The sequence below is a fragment of the Staurois parvus genome, unplaced genomic scaffold, assembly GCF_062004578.1.
Source record: "Staurois parvus isolate SC_StPar_1 unplaced genomic scaffold, SC_StPar_1.0 ptg000768l, whole genome shotgun sequence".
Lineage (NCBI taxonomy): Eukaryota > Metazoa > Chordata > Amphibia > Anura > Ranidae > Staurois > Staurois parvus.
Window position 1 is genome coordinate 2050456 of NW_028318564.1, and position 27476 is coordinate 2077931.

General features: G+C 38.4%; 1 protein-coding gene and 1 pseudogene across 5 annotated transcripts in view; both read left to right on the plus strand.

Annotated features, from left to right (window-relative positions):
* The window catches only part of EFNA5 (ephrin A5), a 586842-nt gene that overhangs the window by 146057 nt on the left and 413309 nt on the right, over positions 1–27476 (plus strand). The gene's annotated exons all lie outside the window — the stretch shown is intronic.
* Positions 13751–13865, plus strand: LOC149444894 (U2 spliceosomal RNA; annotated as a pseudogene).

Consider the following 27476-nt stretch of genomic DNA (forward strand, 5'->3'; position numbering starts at 1 on the left):
TGCAGCATTGTACCCGTATGAAATTTGTATCTTTTTTAACACAAATAGAACTTTCTTTTGGTGGTATTTAATCGCCACTGGGTGTTTTATTTTTTTGCACTATAAACAAAAAAAGAGCAAAAATTTTAAAAAAAAAATGTTCTTTGTTTCAATTATAACATTTTGAAAATAGGTAATTTTTCTCCTTCACTAAAGTTCATTGATGAGGCGGCACTGATAGGCAGCACTTATGGGCACTGATGAGGTGGCATGGATAGGCAACACTGATGAGCACTGATAGGCTGCACTGATGAGGTGACACTGATGAGGTGTCACAGGTGGGCATTGATGAGGAGGCGCTGATGATGCTGCACTGATGGGCATTGGTAGGTGGCACTGATGGGTGACACTGATGGGTGGCTCTGACTGAAGGCACTGACTGACAGCCCTGACTGATGGCATTGAGGAAAGCGTGAGGAAAGTGCTACCGATAACCGGAAACTGTATTTACTTCGTGATCTGCTGTGTCACTGGACACAGCTGATCACATGGTAAAAGGCTGCTGTAATTGGCCTCTTACCTCATCACGTGATCAACTGTGTCCGCAGGACACAGCGATCATGGAGATGTCTGGATGCCCACCTGTAGCCTTCATTTGGCCTACTTGGTAACCGTGCTGTAGCCTTCATTTGGCTAAAGTGGTTAAACTGACCATAGATAGACCTTTTTTTTTATCAGTAATCTGACTGATCAAAAAAAACAAAACAAATGGATTTCCACATATTTGAGGTGGATGAAGGAATCCTCCTCACTGCACTTTTGTATTCTGCCATCAGGGAATCTTCTGCTGTCACAATACATTGATCCATTGGCTGCATGAGCTGACCGTGTGATAATTTTCCAACAGTCCCATTCGAGAGAAGGCGATCATTAGACCATCTCTGGAGATGTAGTGGCCATAGATGGATTGAAGTTTGGACAGGCCCTGCTGACCTTTAATTTATAGCCAGCTTTTTAATCTATGGCCAGTTTTAGCAAACAGTGCAGTGGTTCACATCAATCATCCAGCCATGTGCAAGGCAAAATCCTGCTCTTTAAGTTCTCTTGTTTACAATTAGATATTCAAAGTAAAGTCAGCTTCACTTTATTCACTAAGCTAAGGGATCAGTTACTTTGCTAGGTGAACATTTACTCCTTTAGAAAATCAAGCTCAACTTTTTTACTAACATTACCTTTTTAAAGAGAACATGTGTGCACATACACTTTTTTAGATGAACAGCCTCTATACATTTAGTAAATCAACCCCAATATATTTGATTCCAATAGTTTGATATGATTTCCCTTCAAAAAGATCAGCATGTGTATGGAATAGTATTATGTGGTAGAGGAGTATACCATTGGTCAACACAGTAAATTTAGGCTTCTGAGGGCATCATCCCATATAGAATAAAATAAAGAAATATGCAAGTGGGACTTTCTAACATATGCCACCTGGAGTCAAATAAAGAAAATTAAATAGTTAAATATGATCACATTTCTTTACAAAGAGAATTCACATATAAAATATATACCATGAATATTAAAAACAATGGGCAAGTTTTTATATGAGAGTAAAAGCGGTACAGATTGGTCTACACGTTTCAAGGGTCATTCCACTTCTTCAGGACTGTAAGTATTGTTTTTACAATAATGTCCAGTCACAAGTGTAGTCAATTTGTACTAAGAAAAAAATAATACAAACATTATGAAATAACAATATCCCAGGAGGCAGAAAAGATACAACGTAGATCAAAACATCATATAGGCCAGTCCTAAAATGCAGGAAGAGAAAAATAATGTGTATGTCACCCTTGTTTGAACATTGTCATTTTCCCATAAATGATCTGGACATGCAGCATAGGTGGAAAAGTGCAGATTTCACAGATGTGGCAATTTCTATATGTGAACGGACATATCAAGATGAAGTTCTGACACTGGCTACGTATCTATAGTATGGCAATCTTTATTTTTCTGTTTCAAGACAAAAGATTTAAAGTTATGCTGTGAGCAATATGTAGATTTTTTTCCCTCAAACACCATTTTTTCACAAAGTAAGTATGTGATCTGTGCTTTTGTTTCTGCTTTTCTTAGTAACCAGTTATGTCTCAAGATATTTCTACTGCAGGCATTGAAATAAAACATGCATGTATTACTCAGAGCATTACAACTGATTAAAAATAATAGTAATAAAAAACAAGCAAAAAAAAATTTGAAGTTGGTGGGGTCCTCTTTCTTAAATACAGCTACGATGATTAAACAAAATAGCATTCTGTGAAGCAATCACAGCCAATCTGCCAGTATGTTGGAACACAATTATCTCATTTTCTACAATAATTTCCTGAACTACTTTGATTGCTGTTATTTCACAATTTTTTCTTTTATTTTCATATTTATTTGTCTTTGTATATGTTCCTATAAAGCACCTATTCTACTCCCGACCTTCACATTTTCTCTCTTTTTCTTTTAATTTCTCATCCCCCCCTTGTTATTACGTAATGTATAATTCTGTGGCTTAAAGCTTGTTGCAAGAAGGATATAGGAATTCAAGTGTGAGAGTTGTTAAATCTGGAATTGATCCATTTGGCTACAACCTTGACCTACTTTTATCTTTAAAAAAAGCTAAAAGCTGCTTTACTCTACAGGGAATGCCATATAAATGACAAAAAGGTGATAGCCTAAAAATTCAGAGAAAGTGACTTTAAATGCATGATATAGTGTGTGTACCCTACAGGCAAAGCAATAATGGAACAAGAGTGTTTTGCCAATTTCCTTCTGAAATTCAGATAGGGATGATAAACAGTAGTTTCCTAGGCCTAATTTATTACAATGAGATTAATTTTATTCAGATTGTGTTCTTCACCTCCTTATAAAACGTACTTGGGTTCAGCGTGTATATTTAATATTCTTGGAAATAATGCACTAAATGTATTCATTCTAATAAACCTAAACAAAATAAAAATTAATGGATAATGAAGAATTTACTTAAAAATGCTGGGTAAGTTCTAAATAAATCTGAATTGTAGAAACATTAAATCTAATGCACATATAAAAGAACATAGACTAATTCTTTTCTTGATTGTATTGCTTGTCTTGCTTTTGATTAGAATGCAAATTTCCCAAAGTAGTTAAGTGTATTGTAGTTTATTTCTGCTTTAATTAAACACACTGTAACCAGGAATAGTGCTTATCAGCTTTAGTTTACATGACAAGATCAACTGTTGTTTTGTTTTGTAAACAGTCATGTGAATGGACCCTAAAGCTGGCCATACACCTAAAGATTTCTCTCAGTAAGCCCAAGCTGGCTAAATGAGAAAAACCCATTGATTTCCCCAACCATGTTAAACAGCATCAATGGAGGAATCTACCTCTGTTGAATGTTGTGTTCTGACAGTCGGCACCCATGACTGTTATGCTGGGTACACACTATTCGTTTTTTTTCATTCAACCTAGTGGCCTGATTGAAAAAAAAAAAAACTGAAGAGCTCAGGAGGAGCTTGCTGGGCTAACTATGCAATGTTAGTACAGCGATCTCCCTGCTGAGATATTGTGTTCTGACAGGGGAACTGTTTCCCCACCAAAACACACTGGTCAGCTCTGGCAGCCATTGGCTGCCAGCATTGATCAGATGCCGATCGGATTCTGGTTTTCCAGCATGCCCGTTCAATGGGCTGAATGTTGGCTGGTTTCTGTTGAACTGGCCGATACCGGCTGATATTCATGTGTATGGGGCTTTAGAATACCCAAACAGTGACTGCAGCTGATTGGCTGCAGTTACTGTTTGGCCTACTGTTTTCTCTTTCATTTTCTTAACTGATATCTGTCATGATGAGTGGTGTTGGCAGGACCACCCATGACTCCAATTTTGACTGATTTCAGGCATCTACCAAAATTCAAGCCATGCATGGCCAGTTTTAGTAAGGCATATCTATTTATCTACGTAACGTTAAAGCCAAATAAAAAAATTATAATTTGCCCCCCCCCCCCCCCATTAAAAACTTTTTTTTTTTTCAAAGTTCATGACAACAAAATTTAGATTAAATCAATTGATATTTTACTTGGTATGATTGCAGAAGTGTCCCCTAACCTAGACTACAGTGTGCTCCATCTAGAAGCTGTGGTTGTGAAGCCTCTATGCTCTTTGCTGTATGTCATTCATGTAGTCACAGATTTCAACTGTTCTTGTTCCAGCAAAGGTTATAATATATTATTGGTTGCCAACACATCCTTTTTATAGTTTCTGTATAATTTACTTGATCCAAAAAAGTATGAATGCCCAACTGTTAAAAACAGCATTTTATTTAATACAACTAAAGAAGGTAATAGAATTTTCTCTAGGAATTTTTGTATGGTGAGGAATCAGTCATGAGGTAAGTTCCTTTGAAGGGAAATAGACCAATAGTAGATTTGGTCTTTTATGAAGTGGTATAGTCATGGAGATCTATCTTTTTAATATACACCATTTCAACTTTAATCCGATTAATCAGTTATGACTTTTTCTTTTCAGAGGACAGCTCGTTTCACACGGTATGCTTTTTAAATTTTTTTTTTCTTTTTAGTCCTCTTTGATTAACCACCCATGTCTTCTTTTGGAAGTGGAACTATGAAAGACTTCAGTTTTTTCTGTATGCAGTATTTCGAGGATTAATGGGAAGAAGTCATGCTTTGTCACAAGACAGTTTTTCATGTTAACAGTTGCACAACAAGGAGTGCTCTCTCCTGGGTCTTTTTTCCCTACCAGACAGTGATGTCCTTCATGTCTTTGTGAAATGCGGGTATGAATTTAAGTAGTTTCTTTGGCAGTTGAAAATTGCACTTTTTAATATGCACACAGGCTTAACTTTAGTAACTCAAATCCTTCAAGGCTGAACTTAAGCTGGTAGCCACATCTCTGAATATCACTTTCTTTTTTGGTCTGAGGTTCTCCTAAGACCAAAAAGAGTAGCTTAAAAGTTAAGTTTTTCCTTGCCTTTTTTCACAGTGTCATGCCCAAGGGGTTCTTTAATAGCCATTCGTTAGGCCCGAAAATTGAGAAGACGTCTGTGAAGTCTAGATGACATTTGGGACAGAATTGCCTTTTATATTTCTTCCATGGGGGAGAAGAAATCTTCTTAGGAGAGAAAGACTATGGACTAATCTCTCTCTATCTCTCAAATAGAAAAGCCAGAGGTTGTTGACACAGGGTCATCTCCCAAATGTAAGCTGTCAAATGTACTTCAGGACAGCAGAACGTGAATTTAATACTATAAAAAAGTGTATGATTTTTCTTTTTATGATATAATAACTGAGATGCTTTGTTAAAGCTGCTTACACCAGTGGTATCTTGCATTTTATTTCTTTAAGTGGTATAACAAAACTTTAGTTTGCATGGAAGCAATTACTGTCTGTTGAAATTCATTTGTGGGATGGCATATTTCTTTCATGTAAAGATAATAGCTTATTATCTTACAGAAAGAATGAATTAGGTAATTGAACCCATAGTGTTGGATATTTTGACTACTCTATGAACAGGCAATCTTGATTTGCTCATAGATCAGGTCATATTAGAACCCTTCTAAAGTTATTAAATAATCTGTTTCCCTTGGGGACCCCATCTGTCATGTTTGTAAACTGATAATTACTAGTGGGGATCTGACATAAGGAATCATGCCAGATACTTAAAAGCAGAAGGAAACTGGATTTATATAGGATATCTTTTTTTTTTAGAAAAATTAATTAAAATTAATTTTCAACCATACATTGACATTCAACTTGTAGCTGTGTGGAGAGGATAAATTTTTTTTGGAGCAAAGCAATATTCATTCACTAGGAGTCTTGATTTAATGTTAATACTGATGAAAGCTAAAGTCTCTGCCCTATCTTCCTTTCAGATTGCACATGAATGTTTATAGAAAAAATAATTCAGAGGTTCATAATTGTGCATTTTATTTCAGGCAGCTCAGGAATGTGTATGTGTCTCATCATAAACTTCACTTAGGTCTACACAAATCTTTCTATAGAAACTAGTAGGGTTATTATCACAACTACATCCCACACTGCATTTTTTCCTTATGGTGTAGCAGTTATCTAACGTACAGTGATAAACGGATAGTAGAAGACCCTAAGGAAGTGGCCTGTATTTGTATCATTCATTATATTTTCTGCTTGTTCTTGATTGTATTCCCTACTCTCACTATGAAATAGTGAGATGAACGAAGACAGAAGGTCTATGTCACTGGGGACAGCAGGTTCTGCATTAGCTGGACAAAATGCTTTTAAGCCTGAAGTTAGGGAACTGGACTGACAACGTGTACAAGGAGCCTGCAGTCTGTTGGAAAGGTCTTTTACATGAAAGGGTGTGGAATCATTTATCAGGCTATGCCATGCTGTACAAAAAGCTTTGAAAAAAAACCACAACCATTGAGAGTCAGAGACACCCTGAGCTCAATGAGTATGACTTCTTAAATGACAGGAAAGTGAATGCTCTGCAATTAATAACGTCATTTAGATACATCACATGAAAAGAATATCTATATTTTAGATCTAAAGAACAAGTCTGTCTAGTTTGCAATTAGTAGAGGGTGCAACAAGTAAGATTTTGGCTGCCATTTTAAGTGCCTGTCAGACAGCAAAAGAAAGGGTATAACTGGTCTAAAGATTACAACTCAACTTTCCTTATCATCTTCTTTTTTGTTTTAAATAAATCATCCTTAGGCTTTATTCACAAGGCCATTAAAAAAATCGTATTCAAGTGTTTTTTTATTATGATCTGAATGCATTTGCATTGTTTTCAATGGAGTCATTAAAGCAGGTGCGTAAGCATTAGCTGCTTTTAGATCCATAACACAGAATTAAAAAAACTTTAGAAAATGCTCTTTATGCGCTTACATATATAAATGCAAAAACATGCATTTGCAAGTGAGTAAATTAAGTCTAAACAAAGGGGAAAATAAATGATCATAAAATCAAGTTATGAACGCATATGTGTCTTTACGCATTTAACCGCATCTATATGCAAGTGTTTTACCGATCATTACACACAAACTTTTTTCCTAGAAAACATATGTGTAATAACATCAGTAAAATTTTTATGGCTGTGTGAATGAGGCCTTTGTCTTTTAGTAAATTTGTTACATATTCATGCCAGTTTTGTAACCATTAGGAGTCACATTTGTACCATGCATGCAGTCAATTAGCTAAAATACTAAATAAATAGAGAATGTTCACTTAGCTTAGTGAATAAGGTGAAGTTGTGTTCATATCAATCATCCAATTTGCACTTAAAAATACTTTTTGTTTCCTTGTGCATAGCTCTGTTGCTTACAGCAGCTCACAGGTGATGGATTCACTGACATGCAGAGTTATTATTAGTGATTTCAGAAGTGACAAAATGACTTCTGCCATGTGAGACATTATAGAATTTAAAATATGTAAACCCTAAAAAGTTTTCCAGCCTAATCCTTTTATTATTTGGTCTCTTTTAGTCTGTCAACTAAACAATTGAAAGTGTTTTCGAATGTTTGTTGAAGCTGATGAGTGCAAAAAATACCTGTTGATTCTGTCATGTGAGCTGTAATGTTTGTAATATGTGTATTATAGTTTCCTTGTTCCCTTTTACTATGCAAATTTACCATTTTCTAAAATTTAGTCCTAATAGAAAAATAGCTTGAAGAACATTCGACCATGAGAGGTAATGTTCAACAGAGAAAATAGCCTAATACTAAAGGCTAAGAACATTTGACCAGCAAGGGAAATAATGAGGGAGACTTCAGTGCTGTGTAGTGTTTGGAGAATCTTGTGAAAACAGGAAAACAGATGGGTGTTCGGCCAAACAGACGCCCAGTTGCAGTGTGAGGTGAAACAGTTAGCAGTGGCATTATTACCATAGCTAAATGTGACAGCTCCTCCTGGTTGTTAGGAAGCCAGAATCTGAAGGTGTCTTAACAGCCAGTGACTCGTGTCCATCTGTCACATTCAGCTGTCAGTTGGGGATTCCTGACCAGCAGGTGAATGTAAGCATACAGCAGGGATGGTGTAAAAAAATTAAATAAAGGTGTGAGCCCCCCTTCCAAAAGAATATCATTCTAAATCCTTCAGGTTTGGTATGGACCCCCTGACAAAGCACTTTGCCCTCATGTTGATGAGGACAACGGCCTCTTCTTCAAAATCCAGGCCCTGTTAGTTGTGGGGGTCTGTGGAGGGGCTTTTAAAAAATAAGGGGCCACCAGATACCACCCTTCCCCTATGTAAATGAATAACAGTTACAAAGTACTCATTGACAAAAAAGTAAATGGTAAATAAACACATACACACTATTTGACAAGTCCTTTATTAAAAAAAAATCCCACAATGTAAGTCCATTAATAAAATCTAAATGACCTCATCCAGCAATGCACATCCAATCAATCATGAGGCTTAATGCCTGAAAACCTTTGAACAGAAAAAAAAGTTGCTTGCATATCCTAACCCATTTCTTGACTCCCGTCAAATGTCGTCTCCCAGTCCCCATCTCAACAATATAAGCAAAGAGGGTGGGGTCTCTGGGTGACATAATTATTCATATATTTATTCATTATTCATAACACTAACACTGACGTATAAAGCCATTCATAACACTGCCCCTAATTACATCACCGACCTTGTCTCTAAATACCACCCAAACCGTACTCTCCGCTCCTCGCAAGAACTCCTACTCTCTAGCTCCCTTGTCTCCTCCTCCCATGCCCGTCTCCAGGATTTCTCAAGGGCTTCACCCATCCTCTGGAACTCCCTACCCCAATCTATCAGGCTATCGCCTACTCTGCTCACTTTTAGGCGCACTCTGAAAACCCATCTCTTCAGGGAAGCCTATCCTGCCCTCAGCTAATACTGGAATCCTCTACTCTTCCTACCACTCCATCCCCCACAGCTAATTACCTCTTGTACCACTATCCCCTCCCTCCTAGATTGTAAGCTCCAAGGAGCAGGGCCCTCTAATCCCTCTTGTATTGAACTGTATTGTCTCCCTCCATAATGTAAAGTGCTGAGCAAACTGTCGGCGCTATAGAAGTCCTGCATAATAATAACATATGGAAAAATTCATATCTGGTCAATGACATAATGGTGTTGTCATGGATGCCAGCTCCCTCACAACCAGAAAGAAGCTGTCACATTTACCACTGTTAATACATATCACTGTTAAATGTTTTGCTTCACATTGTATCTGGAGGTTTCTTGGGCCATTTGCACAAGATTTTCCTTAGACTGTACACGGTGCAGAAGTCTCTCTCATATTGTTGTCCCTACTTCTTAGCCAGTAGTGTCAGGCTATTTATTTATTGGTAAATGTTAACTCACATGGTAGAATGTTTTTATAGCTATTTTTCTACTAGGACCAAATGTTAGGAAATGTTATATTTGCCCAGAAAAAGGCAACTAGGAAACTATAAACACAGATCCATAGCTCAGTACTCAAAACTGGCCTCTCGTACATTGACAACTTGGGTGCCAGCCATAGTAATCCATCTCCATTCTCTATTGAGAACATGAAAGAATGTCAGTTGCACTATAACTAGCTCTTTTTACAGTATTTTTTTAATAATACAGGAATCAATTGCATATAGCAATATCTCCCCCCAAAAACCAGCCTTCCTTGACAATCCTTTGACATCCCCTATCCTTGTGAGCAAGCCAGGAGTGGTGAAATGCATCAAGGAAGGCTGGTTTTTGGCAGGAGATATTGCTGTATGCAGTCAATTTATTGATTATTCATTGATTATTTAAAAATACTGTAAGAAGAGTTAAGTGTAGTGCAACTGACATTCTTTCATGTTCCCAAAGGAAACTATACACACATATTACAAACATTACGGGTATTATTTGTTATGCTTGCATGAATGTTGAGACATTCACAAAGCATTTTTTTTTATATCTAGACCCTTTAGTTTTGTATAGACTAAGACAACACTTTTTTTTTACTTTGTACATTGCTACTATTGAATTACTAACAACACTTTTGCTCATGTGTGCTCATTTTTAACATTGTATTCCTTCTTTGGGCTGCTGCACAGTCACATATAATCACTGTTTCTCCACACCACTTTTTTCAATGTTTGTTATACCATTAAGGCATGTGTTACATGGATTTACTATTGAGCTTTCTTCAAATTCATATCTTTGCATTTCATATTTTCATTTAATGCTTATGCAGTATGCTCCTCAAGCCTCATTTGCAATGTGTGAACTCAGGTTCATAAACAACTTTGTGTTGTAAATTAGTGTCACCTTGAAATGAGTCAGTTTGCACTTTGAAAAAAGGGTGCTGACCTCTCACATTGGAGAAAACACCCAATTAACTTCTGTTTTATATATCCCTCATACCCACTGCCTAGTCCATGTTCTTAAATTTTGCAATTATGTCTGCAGAAATTGTTACTCTGTACAACTTGTTAAATGCAGTTTTTCATCAGACTGGTAACAAATTCAATGAAATTAATAATTCTGTCCTACATTTTTGGAGGTGTTTATTAGTTGCATGCAAAATTTTGCCATCTAGAAATCAAAAATAGTAGAATAACACAATATAGAGATTAATAATGTTATTGATAACTCCTAGATTGTAAGCTCCGAGGAGCAGGGCCCTCCTATCCCTCTTGTATTGAACTGTATTGTTGCTGTATTGTCTCCCATTATATTGTAAAGCACTGAGCAAACTGTTGGCGCTATATAAATCCTGTATAATAATAATTGATAACATATTTAAATTGATATACTTATTGTGGGATTTAAAAAGAAACTGGTGCTGACCACCCCCTTCCAGTATGTAATTTTTTTTTTAGTTTGTTTCTTTACATTTTTATTTTTTCTAAAACTGGCCCACCCCCCTGCCTCCATTTTCATCTAGGAGAGAATGACATATCCTGCTCCTGAAGCTTCCTGGGATATTCCTGTCACATATCCCTGAAGGCTGCAATTCCAGGAGTGGGGACACAGAGCTGGAGGGCAGACCTGGTGGCATGTCATCAGGGGTAGATAGCAAGAACCCAAGGGAGGCAGCTTGCTCCTCATGATGTAAGAAGGGAAGGTGACGGTGCTGGACCCAGTCTATAGGAGTAGATCAAAGCTGGATAATGTTGGATTTGCTGGGCAGGTGAGTATGTTTTCTGCTGAAAATCCTGCATCACAGGTAAAAAAAAAAAAAAGCAGAGAAGAAATTAAGAAGTTCCTCTTTAAAAAAAAGAGTAAGGACTTTCTGATGGCATTGGGTGCCTGAGAATACAAGGAAGAGGATGCCCTTGCCCCTAAAGCCTTGTACACACAGTGAGAATATCGTACAAAATATACCGCTTTTAATCAAACGTACTATAATCTGATCATTAGTACACAGCTTTCATTCGAAATTATTCGAAGGGACACGCAGGAAAATCCAGATCATATGATTTTCATTAATCGGTACAGTTTTCGTCTGAAAATACAATAAAATACAATACAATACATAACATCACTTCCAAATTCTTATTTTGTCGTATGAGAGTTTTTGTAAATTTAGTAACCTCTTCATTTTCGATATGAGGCTAGCAAGCAAAAAAAATCCGGGACAATCATTTGTCCGATATTCTTATCGTGTGTACGGGTTTTAAGTATCAGTATTTTCTTTCCTCCCAGCAGCCAAACAGAGCCATGGGGGACCAATGAAAAGATAAATGTGCTGCAGGTGAAGTTACCATCAATATAAGCCTGTAGCTTTAACCCCTTCTGCTGCGCCTTCTTTAAAGGAAACCTGTTTTGAGGCAAACATAAAAGCTGCCATTGTTGACCTGCTTGTGAAGATGTTTAAGAACAAGTGAAATATTTGGCGCACTAAGAAGAAAAAAAAAACAGATGTACACTGTGATAGCTAGTATATTAACCACACAAGTAAAGACCAAAGGTGATTAGAATAATTTTCTGATGCACTGAATGTGGTTCTTGTTGGATGGTTTTTTGGAAGAATTAATTTGTTTTTCACACTATCCAGCTCTGCACTTTTTTTTTGCTTTTTATTATGTTGAGAGATGGTCTCCAATTCTGTGTCAGCTGCTTTTCATGTATTATTTATTCTGAACGCAAAGATTTATTTTGATTCTGGTTAAGGGATATTCCTAAAATGCTTGACTCAGTGGCAGCTGATTCAAAAAGAGCTAGAATAGACTCTGAGACCATAAAAGAGAGAGAAGCAGCGCCATCTAAGTGCAGCAATATAAGCAAATAATATATTTCCACAAAATTGGCAACTCACAATAGTAGTAGTCAAATGAGCACTTGTCAAACTAGTGTCAACCGCTGTGCAACTCCTAGCTAGTCCTGCTGTAGGCAAGTCTCCAAAGCACTGTCCTTGGCTGTGCTGGTGGCTCCCAGTACTTCCTGGTCGGTGTGGATTGTCAGGACAGGAGGGGGTGATGTCAGCTCCAGGTACAGTAGCAGTAGGTGTGGCATGTATTCGGAACATGCATGCTCTATCATGGCCTGATGAAAGAGCATGCATGTTCCAAACATGTGCCACACCTACTGCTGCTGTACCTGGAGCTGACATCACTCCCTCCAGCCTCCGAGGATTCACATTGGCCAGGAAGTAAACAGTATGCATATACATTTCCTAACACCCCTCTGGCTGCATGTTTGATCTATTCTAGATGAATCAAATATGGTAGTCATTATTGCATATTTCTGAAAAATGCTAGTTTCCTGGCTGTCCTACTGCTGTTCAGTGACATTGGTAGTTTTTCAGGTATTGACCTAGTATTCAGATCAGTATTCTGACCTCATAATCTGCACACTTGCTGCAGGTCAGTGCCTAAAGAAATCAGAGACAGCCAGGCAAATAGTATTATAAAATTTGCCATGCACGGCTCAAATTTCAGCCGATTCTTGCCTAATTGTCCAAACATTTGAGCAGTGGGTGTCCCTGTCAGCACCACCCAGCTGGACAAACCTTTGTCAAAGGAGCCAGGTGAACATTTTTCTGCAGAGTAGCATCTGCATACACTCAGATGCAGGCACTGTTTGGGTATTTTGACTGCTGCAGGCATTGACTGGCAGAATACAATAGCTGGCAGGGGGGATTAGTCCATTTATACTGTTTAGTTTGGAAAGACGAATCTTAAATTTCTTTCACTCAGCCCTCAGGCCGAATGAAAGAAATCTATAATTGTATGTCCAGCTTTTGAAGGGCATCAGCAATCACAGTGTTCATGTTTCTTTTAGTACAGCTTTGTTTAACCACTTCCCAACCGCCCTATAGCAGATATACTGCTACAGGGCGGCAGGGGTGCGCAAAATCACGTATATATACATGATTTTGTGATTCCGGCCGCTGCTGTCAATCACTGGGTCCCGAACGGTGATTCCCTGCCATCACCTGGTAATTACTGAGCATCTCTAATGAGGAGCAGGACTGCTTTGTTTACTAACAGTCCTCCTTCCTGTCAGCTCAGGCACACTGCTCCAGATGGCTGTGCACAGTGCAGTGTGATTACAGTAAAGCCCCCACACACACCCTTGTATGTAACACACTCCCAGCACACAATTAACCCTTTCCTGCCCAGTGCCATTAGTATAGTGTCAGTGCTTTTTTTTTAGCACTGTATTGTTGTCACTGAGGAAGTCAATGACACCAAGTCAGTTTCCCCCAGTGTAAGAATGCCTGCCGCAGTCCCGCTTTAATTGCCACCATTACTAGTGAAAAAAAAATTCCATTATCTATACAGCCATTTGTAAATGCTATAACTGTCAAACCAATATCGCTTCTCGGCCTTTTGGCTAAGATCAAGTGTAGTATCTGTTCTTATCAGTGTCCAGTGGGGGTGCTCCCGACCATTCTAGTTTACGGGGATGGTTGTTGTATAGTACCCTCACTGGTATGATGGGGGTCCGGAAGGCTAGTACCGGAGGGACAGAAACCAGGGAGCGCCATGATTCGTTCTGGGGCCTTGGGAGTAATTCCTCTGGGAAGACTGGAAAGACCCAGTACCTCCTGATCTGAGCATGCTACCTTGGTCTGGCCAGGGGCTGGGGACGCAAAAAGTCCGCAAACTCAGTGCCCCCTGGGGAAGACGCTCTCAGGGGTGTCACTAGTAACACTTGGGTGTGGGACCCCACGGTGTGAAGATGACACATGGCCACTGTTTTTTCACTTCTTTTTGCACAGCGCCCTAAGGACCAGGTCTTTTGGCTAAGTCCGGGGCAATTTTTGCTACAGGCCTCAGGGCCTGGTCTGTGCACTATTAGGCACGGTACCACTTTTTTATTTTCTATTTATTTACCACTCCCACGTTTTGTCACTTTTTCTGTTCTTATGTGTGTTTTTTTCACGGATGGAGGGTGTGGGTCCTCGGGCCTTACCTGAAGTCTAGGGGGAGGATGTGTGGCCATACGGTTCCTTCCTCCCCTGATCCCTAGGGGGTTTTCTCTTCGGGAGAACCCCCTCGCCTAGTACTGGATGTCCGGCTTCGGCTGGGCATAAGGAACGGTGGTCCACCAGGCCTTTTGGCCAGGAGGACCAAATGGGAACCTTGTCCCTGTCAGGAGCTTCGTGCCCCGGGGGATCAGGCGAACGGTCCAACCCTTTCGGGGGTAGGACAAACACACCCCTAAGTGCACGTTTTTCGTGTGGTGTTTTGCACTTGCACTTTTTTGCGGACACTTACGGGTTTTTTCGATATAGTTGCACGTTTGCGGACTTAAAAAAAAAACAAAAAAAAAAAACTGTCAAACCAATTAACTTACATGTATTGGTATTTTTTTTAGTAAAGACATGTAGCAGAATACATTTTGGCATACATTTATGACGAAATTTGATTTTTTAAATTTTTTTACTGGATATGTTTATTAGCAAAAAGTCAAAAATATAGTTTTTTTTTCTCAAAATTGTCTCTTTTTTTTTCATAGTGCAAAAAATAAAAAATACACAGGTGATCAAATACCACCAAAAGAAAGCTCAATTTGTGGGAAAAAGAGAAAGTAAATTTAATTTGGGTGCAGCGTTGCATGACCGCACAATTGTCAGTTAAAGTAATGCAGCGCCGTAACGCAAATAATAGCCTGGTCAGGAAGGGGGTAGATCCTCAGGAGGGCAAGTGGTTAAAGCTGAACATGTCTCCAGACCATTCATTTTAAAAAATATTTACATAAAATGATATTTACATTTAACACATTTTATGCATTTTTTACCTGCAAATCCAAAATCCCTGAGATTGCTGGGATAATCGCAGCAGCCTTAGCAGACTCAGAGCTGTCACTCAAGTGACACTATAAAATTCCCCTTTGTTCTTCCCCTGGCTACTACATAAAGATTACATAGGGAGGAGTAGCTGATCCAGCACAGACAGTAAGTAAACACTCCCAGAAGAGAATAGAATTCTGACTTGCTAGCAGGGACGGGGTTCTGCTATGGGATTGAGGCTTTATGGAGTATTTGTTCCCCAGCAAATTGCATGCTTTTTTAAAAAAAAATGTTTATGGAAAATATAAGTAAGCATTTAAAATACTTGCAATTTTTAAGTTGTTGACAGAGTCTCCTTATATAGTAAACCAGTCATAAGTATAAAAAAAAACCTCCCTTTATGGAAATAGATCCCTATGCTATTGCAGTTTATCAGTTTTGTCCACAAGGGGGTGCCATCATCAGGCACGTGCATGAGATTCCGAGAATTTATGACACCGCGGAGCATAATGGAATCTCTCTGTGTATCATGTCTAACTTATGTCTGACTAGAGGTCTAGATCTATCGGTATAATTTCATTTTTGTTTAATGCATGAGTTCCATGGAATGTTCAAAGATTTCACTTTGAATGTTTTATTGCTGATACATGTGCTCTAAAATGCATTCACATAACCTTCCTAGGAGAGATCATCTGTTGCAGATGCTCTCATTGGATCAGGAGGGTTGTGTCAGCCTGTCGGAGAATCACACATAACACATGTGTGGAATCATGATCATTTTGAGTCATTAATAGCTTTCTAACCCATGACTTAGCCACAAAAGAATGTCAGATCTTTCATCCCTTCAGAATAGGAAAAACCTGTTCTGTTATCTAGTAGCATGGCTTGTATCCAGCTGACAATATTGCACTGTAATGTCTGCTGCTTAGACAGAGGTGTTAAAGCCTTCAAGAAACATGAGCAACTGATAATTCTACTTGTTTCCTTTTTATGTTTACCGCTTTCATTGCTTGAAAGTTCTTAACACGGCTAAAAGGTGCTGCATAAAATACATATATCCTGTGCATACATACAGGCCCGGACTAGTGAAAAGCCACATAGGTTTACCTTACGGTAAAAAAAAAAATCAGGCAGCCTCTTTGTTATAAAACCTAAAATGGTCAATCTGCCCAAAACTGATATTTAAATTGTTGTAAATACTGGAAAATTTATGACCTGACAAATTCTTAAATCATTTTTTGTAAGATCGACGTGCTTGATTTCCTGGTCTGAATTCCTGCTATGGTGATTATGTTATATTATATTTCATTTATTTTTTATTATGCTGAATACAAAAGGATGAGTTGGAACACACAAAGGTGGGCAGGAACAGCAAAAATATTAATGGATAAGTTCACCATTTATGAAAAAAATAATAATAAATAAATAAATAAATGCACGTCTTTTTGCAGGTAAAAAAAAAAAGCGCATTTATTTATTTTTTTATAATTAACAGTTTTTATTGGTTTTCACATATATATATATATATATATATATATATATATATATATATATAAATATCACATTTGAAAGAAAAACAAGAGAACATATAATGTCACAGAATAACAGTAGAGATGCCGTTAGAACTGTACAATATGGGTAGGTTGAGAAGAAATAAAGATATCCCATGGGTTCTACACTGCCTCAAACACAGCAATTGAACAAGCATGTAGAGCGGTCAAGTATTCCATCTGTCTTACATCAGCAATAATTTTACACAAAGTCGGCAGCGAAGGAGGTATAGAGGATAGCCAACACATAGGAATGCTTCTTCTGGCTGCAGTCAGAACATGCGCGGAGAGTTTCCTTGCCAATTTGGGTAGGCCCGGAAATGGCAGGCTCAATAAAAAGTATAAAGGCTCGAAAGGGGGAGAGGTATGCAATAGCATTTTTAAGAAGGACAAAACCTCTTCCCAAAAAGGAGTAATGGATCCACATGTCCACAAAATATGGTAGAGGGAGCCAAAGTCCTTCCCACAGTGCCAGCAGGCAGAAGAAGCATTCGGGTTATAGGCATGGAGTACTTCAGGCGTTTTGTACCACAACATCATAATTTTGTATGTATTTTCCTTATAAACCACGCAAACAGAAGATTTTTTTTTTTACATTGCAGCCTGTAAGGCATTGCACCCTCAATCAGCAGATTGTATCGCAATGCTAAGATCCTGCAGACTCTCAGTGCCCATTCCTCCTGTATGGGCAGGCAGTTACTGAATTGCAGGAAGAATCAATGAAACATGAGAGTGTTCACCAGCACCCTCACAGTTCATTGAGAACCATAAGTCGTCGGCTACAGAGTCCAGTGGTAGTTGTAGTTCATTCAGTTGTCCTTTTATCATGCAACAGTAAATGACCACTGCTCAGTTCTCCGGCATTCTTAGAGGAGAGAATTTTCCTCTGAATGCCTTTTTATGAAGCAGTGTAGATCGCTTCTCTGAATGAAGGGAGAAGTGATCTACAAACGCTTTGAACGCTGGAAAATGGCTGCTGTTACTATAATCTCGTGAGCTTACAGTAAGAAATCTGTCAAACACTGTTTACTAAGCTGTGGTAAATTATTGCTGCTTCGTTTGCGGTTCCCCCGATTCTCCACCTCTGGGCTGGAGAATCTGGAGGGGGAACACAGATCGCCAGTGAAGGGCTGACATCGCTCCTTCATATACTGGCCATCTGTGTCCTGAGATGATCAGCGGAGAACATGTTCTCCGCTGATCATCTCTGTTTTCTAAACCACTAATGATTGGAGATCAGCAACGATCCTCAGGATCACTGCTGATCTCAGTTTCATAAAAGGACACCTCAGTCACAGAACTGTTAATGAATGATGTGGCTGTGTGTGCCAAGCCCCGCAAATTGTGACATCGGGTGCAAGGAGAAGATCCCCCACCCACTGTCACAGGGAGGAGGCAGGAGCTGGAACATGTTACAAGTTCCACCCTAAATACAGGTGGAACATGTAACATGTTTCAAGGGTGAACTTTAAGGTGGACAGGTTGGGAATTCCTGCAAGGGGATCTTGCTGCTTAAGTACCCAAGACATAGGCTCATTCAATCTACCATGCCTCACCTAATATTAACATTTCAAATTGGGGTGGTCTAACCCTTCCTCAGTTCTATTTGATATAACAATGATTGGCATACATGTACTGTATTTATCATCTTTTGATAATAAAGACCAGAAAAGAGAGTTAAGCCTGTTCATCCTTAAGCACCGTTGAAATCCATAGCGTCCTCCTCTTTTAGAAGTATTTTCAATGTGATATAATGAGCATTGGCACCAAGGCAGACAACCTTTCTGGATAGTCTATAGTGTTAGAAATTTTTTCTTAAATGAAATGTTAAAAGGTCGTGCTAAAAAGGTTCATGAATTTCAATCTGACAGCTGAAGGGCGTGACACATTCTTCGCAGAGAGCATACACATGGTGGTCACTATTACACAGACAGAGGCTAGTGACTGACAGTCTGGAAGCAACTTGCCCATCCTGTGCTTATGCTAAGCCAGTTATTTTTCAATCATGGCAGGGCCTGTATGCAGACAGAACAACTGCCTTTCTTATTCCCGCCCTGGTGAAATGAATGCATATATAGGTTCAATGATCCCTACTAGAGGGAAATTGAGTGGTGAATGAGATTCTGAAAATGTTTGTGCTTTCAGCCCGGAAAAAGCCAGTACTTTCTGAAGATTCATGCAATTACCTAATTAGGACACAGAACAAATACACTGGAAATATCCAATCTTCTCTCCAGAAGGTTTCCCACAGTTTCATAGTTCACATATAGTTCTTAAATGTGCAACATTATGTGATGGCAAGGTGCATTACCATGCATTTGGCATGTGTCACTGTAACACCATGGTCTGAATGGGACCTAATGCTGGCTATACACAGCTCCAATTTCTGCCAGTTCCTATGAATCATGCAAATTTCGAGCCATGGGTGGCCCTGCAGTCCCTATACAGCAAGCCTGAAGACATTTATTACCTGCCAATACACATCCAAACCTGGTTGAACTCTGAAAATCCTTCCACACCCTATATAAATGTAGGAAGTAAAACACACTTAAAGCTGCAGAAAGGAGAGATAATGTTGTGTCAGTAACTCTTGATCCTCCCTTTCCTTCCACTCCCATTAAATCAAACCTTGTAGTAGAGGGCAAGGTCCATTTATAATCTCTGGTCCCTCTATCACTGTAAAAATCGTTAGCTAATAATATGTCAAAAAAAGGTATCTGTAAATAACAAATTTGATTTCTACTTACTTTACCCCTGTCCTCTTCATTGCTGGTAGTAAATTACCATCTTTCCAGGAAGAATTCTGGGAATGATGAGTACCACAAATTACGTGGACACTCCAGTCCAATCCAAGAGCATCTTCTTTCGTGATTTGGACTGCTCCTTATTCTCCAGGATCTTGCCAGAAGGAGCTTGTCACCATGGACTGGGCATTGTTGGCAGAATACAGGTGTATGGCACATATGCAGTTTCCTACATCCGGTTTCCTCCCACACTCCAAAGACATGCTGGTTGTTTAATTGGATCCTGTCTAAATTGTCCCTAGTATGTATATGTATGAATGTAAGTTAGGGACCTTAGATTGTACACCCCTTGAGGGTTAGGGACTGATGTGAATGTACAATATATATGTAAAGTGCTGCATAAATTGACAGCACTATATAAGTACCTGAAATAAATAAATAAAAATAAAAAAATAAATAAATATAAGATTATTTTTTTTATGATGCCTTTTAGACATAGTATGAGCTAGCAATTTGTATAGGGGGAAGGAGGCCTGCACATTATAAGCTTTAATTGTACTGTGAGATCTATTCTACCCACATGGAAGAAAAATTTATGTGAAATATATTTTTAAAATATTCTTCTTAAACATATTGACATATATTTGAAATACTACAATTTTGGCCATACTCAATGTATTTGAAAATGTATTTTTATGTATATTATTATTAGACAGGATTTATATAGCGCCAACAGTTTGCACAGCGCTTTACAATATAAGGGAGACAGTACAATTACAATACATTTCAGTACAGAAGGAATGTGAGGGCCCTGAGCTTACAATCCAAAGGATATATATATATATATATATATATATATATATATATGTATATATATATATATATATATATATATATATATATATACACTGTATGTTGAAATGCGTTTATATTACAAAATATATGAAAAATAGTTTTAAAAATACTCTTTCAAATATACTGTATGTCTTTAAAGATACAAATCTACATTTTTTGGAATGCATTTACAAATATATGTAAAAATATATGTTAAAATTACTTTTTTATATGTTAAAAAAATAACTGAAGAATATATTTAAAAAATATATATTTTAAAACATATTTTCCATATATATATATATTTTTAATTTATTTCAGGTACTTATATAGCGCAGTCAATTTACGCAGCACTTTACATATATATTGTACATTCACATCAGTCCCTAACCCTCAAGGGGCGTACTGTACAATCTAAGGTCCCTAACTCACATTTATACATACACATAATACATGCACATTCTAGGGCTAATTTAGATAGGAGTCAATTAACCTCCCAGCATGTCTTTGGAGTGTTGCAGGAAACCGGAGTAACCAGAGGAAACCCACGCAGGCACAGGGAGAACATGCAAACTCCAGGCAGGTGGTGCCATGGCTGGGATTCGAACCATATATTTTGTAATATATTAAAAACGCATTTCAACATGCAGTATATATATATATATATTTTTTTTTTTTTATTTGTTAAAATATATTTTTAAGTATATTGAATATGGCCAGAAATGTAGTATTTCAAGTATATGTCAATATATTTTTGAAGAATATTTTTTAAATATATTTCACATATATTTTTCTTCCATATGGGTAAGCACTGCAGGCACCATTATTATTATTATACATTATTTATATAGCGCTAAAAGGTTTGCTCAGCGCTGTACATTATAGTGGGGGACAGAACATGAGACAATACAGTAACAAAACAAAACATGAGGGGTTCAAGGGCCCTGCTCTTTCGAGCTTACAATCTAGGAGACCATGATTTCATGTGAAATTTCAGCTGGTGTGCAGATGCCAATAGAAACGCAACATTATTATTATACAGTATTTATAAAGCGCCAATAGTTCGCTCAGCACTGTACATTACAAAGGGAGACAGAACATGTGACAGAACAACAATACAATGCAAAACATGAGGGGATCGAGGGCCCTGCTCTTTCTACAATGGTTTGCATATAGCAACTTTTGAGAATATGCAGGTAAGGTAAATTGAACATTTCAGATTTGCCTGGCGTTCCATAGTATGAGAAGTCACAATGTACCAGTTTTTTTTAGACAACATAAATAAATATAAATCATTTATTTAAGTCACCTGTCTAAGAATCCTATTACAGAAAGTCGCACTGTTCACAAATTAATGTCAGGAATGCATTTGGAGGACTACCAGGAACTTGTTATAATTGCTCACATGCAAGTAAAAGCTTTGCCCATGTATTCATTATTTGATGCAAAGGATTAAGTGTGATTATAAGGATGACATTGCAGCTTCTCTGCTAATAGGTAAATCAGTGTTTTTGCCAGACCTATTCAGATTCCTTGCAGGGAGAAGGCTTTGATACACAACTAAGGCAGACTGCTAGGTTTTAAGTGGCGGTGATCACTAAGCTTAAAAATGGCTGCATGAGAAAAGCAGAATATTAATCAAGACTAATTGTTGGCACTGACGATGAAACAGAAAAGGTCAGAGCAGAGCACGTTCTGCTCTGTAATTAGTGACTTTTAGTACCAGTGCAATTACTGTAAATTTAAGGGCATTTTTGTTTATAGTATCTCTGCTCGAGAACATTCAATTAGAGCTCAAAGTCAGTGGTAGGAGTATAGATGGTAGCTATAATTTACTCTGCCGTGTGTATGCTAAAGCAAAAATCAAGCAGTTGCTATCCTTTTAACTGAATGGTACTGGCAGATAGCCAATGGTATATCTGGAGGTCTCGGGGCCACTAACTAAAAAAGTCTTATATTGTAATATGCAGAACATGAAAGGAAAGCGTTACCATTCATTAGTACTGTATAACACTTATAATAACAGTGCATGCAACAGTTAGTTCACATCAACATAGCATTCATGTAATTGGTGCTACACCCAAACATACCCCATTCACTGATGTCTTGTTAGCATCCAAGGTCTCCTGTCAGCATAACTCCAAAGAAATACCTTTGTAACTTCTAGTTGACATGCAGAAATGGTTGCAGTTTATACCCATAATGATCCTATTCAGTGAATGGAACTCCTGTATGCTATCCACAAATGGTATATTTTTTTTATTACAGTTCAATTTTTCCTCCTTTGATGATTAGATAGTTTCATACAGAAGCAGCATCACTACAAAGTAATAGAAAATGTATAATCTTACAGGGACTTCATGTAGCAGCTTTTAAGATTATCCAACAGAGATAAGTGTTTGGATTGTAAAAACTATTTTATAGCCACAAAGTAGGTTATCCAGGGTTGTACAATCAATGCTTTGATCTAATAAAAAGAAATACAAGTTAAGGCATGTATATGTAGATATTTGTTTATATCAGTTGCCTTTCTGCCCATAAAAGTCAATGGGAATGCAAATTCAGTTGTAAACAGGTCAGATGCATCTTAAATGTTTCTAAACATACACCTGAAAGCTTGATGCCTTTGCTTCTCTACACACGCCCTGATTGAACCGCTGTTTCATAAAACCTTTGCCAGTGACTGGGTAGAATGTATGTGACTCCACAAATACTGAGAATTATGGGCAATTCCATATAAACCTAGAAGACTGCCATTTACCAAAGGAGACGTGGTTGGCAAAAGTGTGCGTTAAAGTTTGCATTGGGGGATGTAGTAGTGGACCCCATTTATTGACTTAAATAAACTGGATCATGAAGACAAATCCCCTGCAGCCAAAAACATCATTGACTGTAATTCAAATCAGATTTGAGACTGACAAAAATAAACTCCTCTCTGATTGGTAACTACGTTATGCATCTATTGATAACATTGGGCTATTAAATTAAAATTATAGTTTTAATCCAATTTTTTTAAAAAGTTGGAATTTTAACCTAACAATAAATATGCTCAAAAATGTTCCCACCTTCATCCTGCTCCCTATCCTGCCTACCCTGCTCAAAAATAATGTGTGTACTTATATTTTTATAGTTGGCTCCAGTCTGGTCATGTTATTCCACATCTTAAACTCCCCTGTGTCAGTGAGCATTGGCCAAGGGATTAGGGAGAGAGCTCCAACAATGGCTGAGACCAGTGGTGTATTTAGGTTTTTTGCTGCCCTAGGCAACACAAAGATCATCTGCCCCCACGGACATGAACCAACACCCCCCCCTTTCCCCTCCCAGGGTGAGAGCCTGACATTGACCAACAACACCCCTGCCCCCCACCTGTGAGAGCCTTCCACTATACACCACCTGGCAATAGAGAGTAAGACAGTCATCTTCACAGCTCTGGACATCCCTGGAAATGAGAGTCAGGCTCTACATACACCATCAAGCAGCCCGCAGCCTCTCTCAGATCCCACCTGGTTCCCATGGCTTGCGTGTCCCTTCTTCATCTCCCTTCTTCTGGGGGGAGGTGCTGCCCCTCTGAAAAATGTCACCCTAGGCAAGTGCCCCTGGCTGAGACATGGGAGCCTATGAGTGATTGTCCCTGGAATACACAGTCATTATCCAATGCTCCCATCTCTCCCCTGCAGCTGCTGCTCACTAACAAAGAGGATCACATGAACAAACCAAACACAGGGTAGGCAGGATAGGTAGCAGGGGGAGATTTTTAAGCACAGTTAGTGCTAGGCTGCAATTCCACTTTAAGTTTATAAACCTGATATTTTACATCTTTATTTTTTATTAAATCCTTATTTTACAAAGAAACATTTAATGCAGGGTGCTTTTATGCTTCAGTGTCCTTGGTGCGTGCTAGGCTACCTAATAGGAACACCCAGTAGTAGCACTGTATTTGTTGTCTGCTATTACGGAATTAAAATCTAGATGGCATAATCTCTAGTTAGGAGCAGGCTTGTGTGTACATCCTCTGACTCAACAGCACATCTTACTGCCCTTTATTGAACACTCAATTTGTGTGTCAGCAGGAACACAGGGTAATGCAAGCTAGCTGGGGGGATTTATTCTGGCTAGCTGGGGAGATCTATTGTTTCAGGAGGGGTCTATAGTTGCTGGTGAGGATGTCTTGCTGCTGGGGGATCAATTGTTGCTGGAAGGAATCTTCTGTTGAGGGACGGGCCTATTGTTGCTGGATGCTAGAGGGTCTATTGACGCTGGCTGCTGGCAGGGTGTTATTGTTGGGGGGGGGATTTTGTTGTGTGGTGGTCTTCTTTTGTTGAGGGGGGATCTATTGTTTCTCGATGCAGGGGATCTATTTTATTGCTTTTCTTGTTATCATTGATAGATTCCATCCAAACTATTTAGCACCACAAAATGATAATTGGGTCTTCATTTCTAAAAGGGGTGGTACCAAGGAGTAATTCTCTGAAATGGGTGGGGGGTGGAGACAAGGGGTGATTCAGAAGGGGGCAGTACCTTCTCCTTTCTGAGAAAAAAATCCTTGGCGACAGTCATTCAATCATTACAAGCAATACTCAAATCATTTGTTTAACTTGTGTCAAAGTTATCTACTCTATATTAACCCCAGTTTTTTCAAATAAAGCCAAAATCTTTGAAATCTCTATTTTCCAGTTCAAACTCATTCTCCGTAGGTTACACTGAAATGCTGCGGACTGTGTCCTATGAAGGAGTGTCAAAGCTCTTGACTTTGCCAGGAAGTCAGGATTCACACATGTCACGTGTCAAACCTCTGAACGCTCCAAGGAGCGCAGATGTGCTTACGTAATGAAAGGCAGCTAGAGATTGTGGGCCTTTGGAAGTGGCTGGTGTCATAAAAACAAGAAAACAGGTGCACTTTAAGCATTAAGTCTCTCCAAGGAACTTGATGGAGAATAATCTGCAATGGTTACATAGCACAGCACATTCCGGCTCCCAGGGCTTAAAATGGAAAACTTACTAAATTATAATGGATTGTGTCATTCTTTAAAATTTAGGGAGTTAATTAGGCAGCTGAGCAATTAACCAGCGAGAATATATTAAAAAATGATGTGTGCATGGCTCGCAATGTACTGTTATGATTAAAAACCTTTCCTTCTCTTTTTTTTTTCCCTTCTCCCTAGAGCTGAATGCTATCTGTCCTTTGCAGGATAAATAACATGTAGCATCCTGTTTAAAGTTCACACTAGCGGGAGTGCTCAGTTTTAAAATTCATATGGCTTCCTAGTTATTTACAGCCCATCGTATTACTGCTCAGCAGGCTAATGTATCATTGTGCTATTGCACTTTCACTCCTACTAATGAAAGAATTGTGATACACATTACCAAGCCCCTGCTGTTTGCATTAGAGGAGGTATCATTTTCCTTCATCTTGTCAAAGTATGTAGGCAGTTGTAACCCTTGCGGTACATGTGGGACTTCCACCACTGACACTAGAAAGCAATTTAGGCCCAGGTCTCTTGCTGCAAGAAATCTGATAAAACACATCAATTTAGTAAGCATACCCCTCTGGGGTATGCTGGGCCATTCCAGGAAACTCCCAATTTCTGCTTTGGAGCTCCAATATAATAATGGGATCCAGAGATGAATTACTGCAGATGAGCAGAGACTAGCCCGCTATGGATTAGAGTCATCAAGACTGTAATTTTACCTCATATCAGAAAATCTTTCTAACCGCTGTTATAATATAGGGCTGAGTTATCCAGCAGTGGATTTTCTTTCTTTCGGGTCTTATGATGATATCAACCTTTTAAAATGACACAGCTGTAACAGTGGATTCTTCACACGAGATAAAACCACAGTCCGATGATGGCCTGATGATTAGTTCGACTTGCCTGGCAATTCTCAGGATAAAAACTATTTGGATTTCATTCCAGAGGTTTTATAGCTAGTAAATGTGTATTTATGTTGCTGCATGAGTCATACTGATTCAGCTTTTCACTGTTTACTTTGTTTTACTTTTAATTATAGATGCAGATCATTGCAATGTCACATGATCCATAAAAATTCAACACAGTCATTTGAAAATAGGAGTGCGTATGCAAATAAAAACACAGCTCGCTAGTTAAAGTTCCTCCTAGGTTGTAAGCTCTAACAAGCAGGGCCCTCTGTTCCCTCTTGTACCAAACTGTATTGTAACTGTAATGTCTAACTTCATTTTGTAAAGCGCTGCGCAAACTGTTGGTGCCATATAAATCCTGTATATTAATAATAATAATAATAATAATAATAAAAAAGTGGAACTGCACTGCATATGACTACCGCAAAACAAAAATGCTATATAATTTATTTTTAATATTCAAAACAAACTCTTCCATCCATCCATGTCTCCGTGCTTTATTTTGCAGAGAAATCATTTTGAAAAACACCTCCTGGCATTTCTGGCAGTAGCCATCTTGAGTAAGGGCAGATGATTCATGTAGCAGGTGCTTCCTGGAATCCATCTGTCCTTAACTCAGGCATTCAGGCAGCAGGGTGTGCTTAGGTGAGAACATCCCTCCTGCACTCTTCCAGATGAAATAAACTGCCCATGAAGACTCCTGAAATGTATGGAATAATGTATGGATTAATTTTGGCATGGGCCAAAACCAGAAAGCAACTGAAGAAATGTAAAAAGGAAGTTTAAAACTGGTAAATATGATATACTGTCCTACCTATTTACCTATTTTAATACTTATGTTGCTGCCAGCATAAGTATTAAAATAGCTGATGTTGATTTCATTGAAAGGATTTAATTGAAATAATTTGCTATATCTGTTGGATAAGTGCAGAAAAATATCTGTTGATCCTAAAATCTATATATAATTTATTTTTAATATTCAAAACAAACTCCTCCATCCATTCATGTCTCCATGCTTTATTTTGCTGAGAAATCATTTGAAAAACACCTCCTGGCATTTCTGGCGGTAGCCATCTTGAGTAAGGGCAGATGATTAATGTAGCAGGTACTTCCTGGAATCCATCTGTCCTTAGCTTAGGCATTGGTTGAGCTGAGAACCCTCCCTCCTCTCCTGAAGACTCCTGGGATGTATGACATCATTTGCCTAGGCATGGAAATCAGGAAGTAGATGAAGGAATGCAAAAAAAAAAGGTTTAAAACAAATAAATACAATATATATTTACCTATGTATTTACTAA